Here is a 6,377-nt window from a genome sequence, read left to right as displayed (position 1 = left end):
ACTCATTTATCCACTCAAAATATTTGGTGCATTTTGTTTCAATAGAAAAAAAATTATCCTTAAAAAATGGGGTGGCCCTATAAATATGGGACACACTGTATGTACTTGCACAAGGATAACTAGCCTGTAGTTTCCCAGATAAGGCAACCTTTTCGTCTTTTTTTGATTCAGCGCTGACGAAAATTAGTTTTGTGAATAATGAATTCAGATTGTATGGAGTTGCTTGCAGCATTTGATTTCGAGGTGTATAATTCATGATGATGTTGATCTCACTGAAGGCTTTCACACCCTGAGTGATAATTTTTTTAAATTGTGCACTTTATATGTTTTTCTCTCAATAAATTTGATGGAATTGACGCGTCCACCCAAATACACCATTTTAAGGAGTTAATCCTTATAGGCCTTCATGATTTGCACGAACAGATTCTTATCCTCTTCAAACACTTCAAATCTGGCATCTGACAAGAAACTGAAGAAAGAGAAGAACAGGCAGATCTGCCAGATCGCGCTAGGAATTTACCCCCAAAATACCTACCATTTGGGAGCCACAAAAAATAAGGTGCATGATTACCACTGTAAGTTCGAGTGTAAGCCGAAAATGCACGACTCGAACTTCGGTTTTCTCAGGCTTTCTGCTGCACGATGATTGCCGATCTGAAAGCTTCGGAAAACTTCGGTGGTCTTCTATTTATAAAAAGATCCTCATTTGAAAGACATTGAAGAAATTGACGCTTTTAATATTTCGTGTGATTCTTAATTTCATGCATGCGTCGATTTTAAAGTTATATTTTTTCAGGTGTATTCAGGTGTAATCCCGTGAAGTTGGCATCCCAATTCTAAAATATCAGATTTTTTATATGGAAGCGTTTGGTGGTCGTTTGGTGGTGTTTGGTGGTCAACTTTGAAGGTTCGGAGTTTAAAATTGACAAAGTTATTGATTTTTCAAATTTGGCGTGCCAACTTCAAGGTGGCACAGCACTTTTTAACATTTTCAAAAAAATTTTTTTGGTATCGTTTGCTGGCCGTTTGGTGGTGTTTGATAGTCGATTCTGAACGTTTGGTGGTCAAAATTAAAAAAGTTATCGAGTTTTCAAAATTGGCGCGTCAACTTCCATTAACATCCCACTTCAATTTTTTTCAATTCCGTATAACATCGTTTTGTGGTCATTTGTTGGTGTTTGGTAGTGATTTCTGAACGTATGTTGGTCGAAATTAGAGAATATATCGGATCTTTTGGAAAATACATGTGGCCCGTGATGGGACTCTGCGCATGCTTATGCGCGTGTGTGATTGGTGCACAGTTTGAATTTCAAAATGCTCTTTTTCAATGTAAACGCTGTTTGGCAAGTATAATTGTACATAATTCTAGTTTTTAAGTTTTCGAAAATTATAGGATTTATTATTTTTTAAATATGAACTCTCTTATTATTTTATATTTTAAGCTTTTCGACTTTTAATTACAAGGTAATCTTTGGAAATTGGCTCAAAGTCCCGGTTCAAAACTTCATAAAGGCAATTTACATTGAAACACGTTCCTTTACTGCAAACTAAATAGGTTTTATTAAACAATACTTTACAAGCCAACTCTAACAGAACCATAATTCAGTATCAGTTTGAAAAAGAAATCTTCGCCCGCATGCTTGAGTGCGCCTGGGGCGCGTGGCTGGTGATTCTAGCAGCTTCGCGCTAGGTCTTTATATTTTTCCCACATTTGTGCACAGACATTTTAAAATTAAAAGTCAAAGCATCAACCACTGTTATTTTATGACTGTCAATTCGCATTTGTTGAAAGATCTTCATTCGCAAGTTTGAGAGCGCCTGGGGCGCGCGACTGTTGGTTCTCGCGCTTCGCACTCGATGATGTATTTATCTCGAGCTTCGCGCTCGATCTTGATATTTCTCCCTAATTTGTCCACCTTTTGCAATACATTTTATTTTCAGCAACCTTCAAAAACGTATCATTTCAATCAATTTATATTATTAAAATTTATAATATGTATTTTTATTGTTTATTCTCAGCTACCTTCAAAAACGTATCGTTTCAATCAATTTATATTATTAAAATTCATAATATGCATTGGTATTGAAACATAGGTATTTTTCTTTTATTGTATAGCACAGTCTCCGGAGTAGTCACAACGAAGTTAACAATACTCTTTCCTGTGAAAAATGTTACTGATAAACATATTTATATTATTTAACATTCTATGAATATTCTAATATATAAATTTCTGTTTTCCTTATTTTTATTTTCAAATCTACTTTTTGGTTCTGAATATAAAAATCACACAACAACTACCGTCTATTACTCCAGCCATCACATTGGACTCCAATTGCAGTTGATTTTGCAATAGCATTCATTGACGACTAGTTCCAGTCTCTCATACTCCGCGTTTAAAAGAGGATTGCTAATTAGATATGTTGACGGCGGTTTCCAAGAGGGGCGCAATTCTTGAAAAAAATCTAGCCAGTATTCATTTTCGAGCATCGAGAGTGAAGCATCTGAAGAGAAAATTGCTCTGGCGGATTTAACATTTAGCCTTTCCTATATGATACAAATAAATATTTGTACATTACAGTGTACTAGAATCTTAATTTACATTTTGTGTCAATAAAATGTAGTATTAACATTAATGTATAATATACTTACTTGCTCCTCTGCATTCATACAATCGATGTATTTTCTAAAATCAAAAACTTTTTGAGTACCACTTTCATGATTATCACCTTGCTGGTCTCTGTGGTTTTGTCTTTTCAGGTGCAGATTCCTCATCATCTAAGTTGTAGATTCTAGAAAAATTATGTGAATTATGAGGTTAGGATTAAAATTTGTATTGGAAATCCTCATAACATATATATTTCATAACATATTATTACAAGAAATATACTTTAAAACAATATTTGAATATAAATTAATTTATACCTTATTGAAAAGTAGTAAAATAATGTTTCCTAATTCAAAATACTTACGAATCTAATTAACCCACAACTAAAAGGTAACTAACCTTAAAGGTACGATAAAAAATGTGATAATGCAACTTCTTGGTTTTGGCATTTTTATCTTATTTATTTACTGTATTCTAAACTAAACAACTCACAAGTCCCGACTTACAACCTATACGATGCTCTTGCTTTGAACTTTCGTGAAAACATAAATTCTCGAAAAAAGAGGCCTTTAGAACTCTAATCTAGAACCTAATATCTTTGCCCTTACTACAGGATCCCTAGCGGTGGTGCTCATTTTATTTTATGCATGCGTTTGAAATTCTTGGCGTGTGAATGAGATTAATGTAAACATTGTAAGTGGCGTCAGAGATATATCTTTGGTGGCGTCCATGTTTGTAAGAACATGATAGAATAATGATAGAATAATAGAATAAATAGAATAAAATAGTCAATAGAATAAAAAAGCAATATAATAAAATTAAATTCGTCATGACTGATCGATATTGCAATGCATAACTACTTTTCTGGGCATATTCGCTGAGGCTCGATGTGGTGTCTGTTTAAAAGCGGGCCAATATCATTCAAAACAGTTTGAAACGTTTCGCAAGTCAGTCGAAAATATGGTTTAAAATCTGCAAATAGAACCAAATTTGCAAATTTATCACATGAACATTCTGTTATTTCTACCAAAATCTATTTATGAAAAAAATAATCAATTTAAAAAGAGTAATCAATTTAAAGAAAGAAGATGCAGTTGGTATAAGAAAAAGGTTTGGTTGCTATAGAAGAAAACTTTTTTCGCCCAAATATCGGTGTTAATTTTAACAAAGAATTTCTGAAGTAAATATAAACTTGGTTAATTCATGGTAACAAACTTTTTGTTCCTTTCACTAAATGTTGGTTGATTGAAACACAATTTCATAGAAATAACCATCGTTTTTTTGCATGACAAAGTATCACAAACAAAGTTCTTCTGAAGGCCTAATTTTACTACTTACTTACTTAATAAATACTAGCAATGAATATTTTGTAAATACCATGCGGTAATCATTTTTTAAATAGAAGTGTAGATGGGGCAGAATACGTCAAGTGTCCTCACCTAAAAGTAATTTCTTTAGATCAGGTTAAAACTTGGCTGAATTATTGTCCTAGTGGACCTAGAATTACACACAAAACTATAGCTTTATTTATTTACCAGTGGTCAATATACAGGTACCTGAAGTTTTCACTTTTTCACGCGTTTCTTACATTGACGCTTCTGTAACTTCTTTTAGGATGAGCCGATTGGTCTTTTGTTATACCGGGTAACAATCGTTGAATTCAGAAAAATTAAGAATTTGTATTCCTATGAATACGCCATTTTTCCTCCGTCTAAAAATCCCCCAACGGGAAAAGAAAAAGTGCAAATACTATTCCTCTCAATCAACTTAGTAAAATTTAACGAAATCATTTAACCTATTTTTCATTATCAAATCCTTTTATAACTTATAAATTCCAAAAATATTCAAATTTATATTTATTTATATTTTAGTAATTAATGTAAACGTCTTAAATAATGCAATAAAGAAATCTATGCAAATTTGTGAATTTAAATAATTTTAACTCTAGAGAGGCAGAGTTGAATAATAAAATCAAAATATTCACCACTTATAAGGAATAAAAAATATCTCTGTGAGGTTCGTTACCGGCACACTTAGAAGGAATTAAATATATTGAAAACACGTTCTCTTTGGGAGAATAGAAAACTGTGTGGCGGTCGCTATGGAAATAGAAGTGAATAAGTTTAGGAGGTATCTTATTATTATTGTGGCATTTTAAACAGATGGAAAAATCGCGCATTCAAAATAATATAATAATCTTCACTTTTGCGCTGGAATCTGAAAATATTAATTTTTCTCTATTCTACGCTTATTACCGGGTAGTGTTTTTGAAAGCTCTTTTCATGTACTTTAAGACTATTATAACATTAAAATTTTTTTAAATTATATATTTTTTTTAAAATCAAAGTTGAAATTCATTTTTGAAAAAAAAAACATATTAACAAACATTTCTTTCTATTTCAAAAAATAGCTTTTTTATACTCTTTGAAATCATGTAAAATAAAAAGTGTCCGAAAATTTTTTCTTACTCAATTTAAAATTTTTACGCTCTCTCTCAATCAAATAAAAGGTCTAAGATGAAAGATTTGATTAACCGGTTGTTAATATACAGGGGACTAAAGTTCCCACGCGTTTCTTCACCTTCACGTTAGTGTAACTTCTTTTTGGATGATACGATTAGACTTTTATTATAGTGTTTGGAAAGCTCTTTTCATTTACTTTAAGACTATTATAAGGATATAATTTATTATTATTATTTTTTAAACCAAAATTGAAATAGATTTTTTGAAAAACCCATATTTACAATTTTTTCTATTAATAAAATAGCTTTTTTATACTCTTTTAAATCATTTAGAATAAAAAGTGGGCTGAAAATGTTTTCTCGGTCAAATTTAAATTTTTACGCTTGAGGATGCCACGTTAAACTTCCGCAGCGCTCGGGCACGAATACTTTCAGGTCGAATGTGCCCTAAAATTATAACTAACTTTTTTAAGATGATTATTTGTGCAAAAATATATAAATTGCGTTATATATTTCATATCGCACATTTAATTTAATTCGGAATGAGCGTAAAAATCTAAATTTAATCAAGAAAACATTTTCGGCCCACTTTTTATTCTACATCATTTCAAAGAGTATAAGAAAAGCTATTTTTTGAAATAGATTTTTTTTAAATATGGGTTTTAAAAAAAATCAATTTGAATTTTAATTTTAAAAAAAAGATATAAAATGTTGGTTTTAAATATATCGTTATAATAATCTTAAAGTACATGAAAAGGGCTTTCCAAAACACTATAATTAAGGTCCAATTGGATCATCCTAAAAGAAGTTACAGTAACGTGAATGTGAAGAAACGCGTTAAAAAGCTATTAATAAATAAAACTATGGTTTAGTGAATTAATGTAGGTCCACAAGGACTATATATTGCAGCCAAGTTTCAGCCCGATCCAAAAAAGTTGATTTTAGGTGGGAACACTTGAAGTGTTGTGCCTCATATAAGAGTTTGTATGCATAAGGAACAACTATTTAATATAATTCTTTGAAACAAAAATTAATCAAACAGTTTTTACTTTTGTATATGGGTGTATGGGACAGAATACGTCAAGCATTCCAACCTAAAATTAATTTTTTGAATCGGTTTGAAACTTGGCTGGAATATAGTTCTAGTGGACCTACAGTAATGCACCAAATCTTTGGTTCAATTTACAAAAGGTTGTCAATATATAGGGGCCTAAAGTTTCCACTTTTCCACGCGTTTCTTCAACTCCAAGTAAGTGTAACCTGTTTTAGGATGATCCGACTGGACTTTTATTATAGTGTTTTTAAAAGCT

General features: G+C 31.4%; 1 long non-coding RNA gene across 1 annotated transcript in view; it reads right to left on the bottom strand.

The window, feature by feature from the left end:
• Positions 1–2,101: 2,101 nt before the first annotated feature.
• The window catches only part of LOC117175243, a 225,958-nt gene continuing 221,682 nt past the window's right edge, over positions 2,102–6,377 (bottom strand). Inside the window, exons 2-4 of the long non-coding RNA XR_004467456.1 lie at positions 2,651–2,790; positions 2,300–2,545; positions 2,102–2,160 (exon numbers count right to left, since the gene is read on the bottom strand). This is a non-coding gene — a long non-coding RNA (uncharacterized LOC117175243). The remainder of the gene's footprint in view (positions 2,161–2,299; positions 2,546–2,650; positions 2,791–6,377) is intronic.

Source organism: Belonocnema kinseyi, chromosome 6 (assembly GCF_010883055.1).
Source record: "Belonocnema kinseyi isolate 2016_QV_RU_SX_M_011 chromosome 6, B_treatae_v1, whole genome shotgun sequence".
In the NCBI taxonomy this organism is placed as follows: Eukaryota; Metazoa; Arthropoda; class Insecta; order Hymenoptera; family Cynipidae; genus Belonocnema; species Belonocnema kinseyi.
The sequence above is the reverse complement of the archived record's forward strand: the minus strand, read 5'-3'. Positions and strand labels throughout refer to the sequence as shown.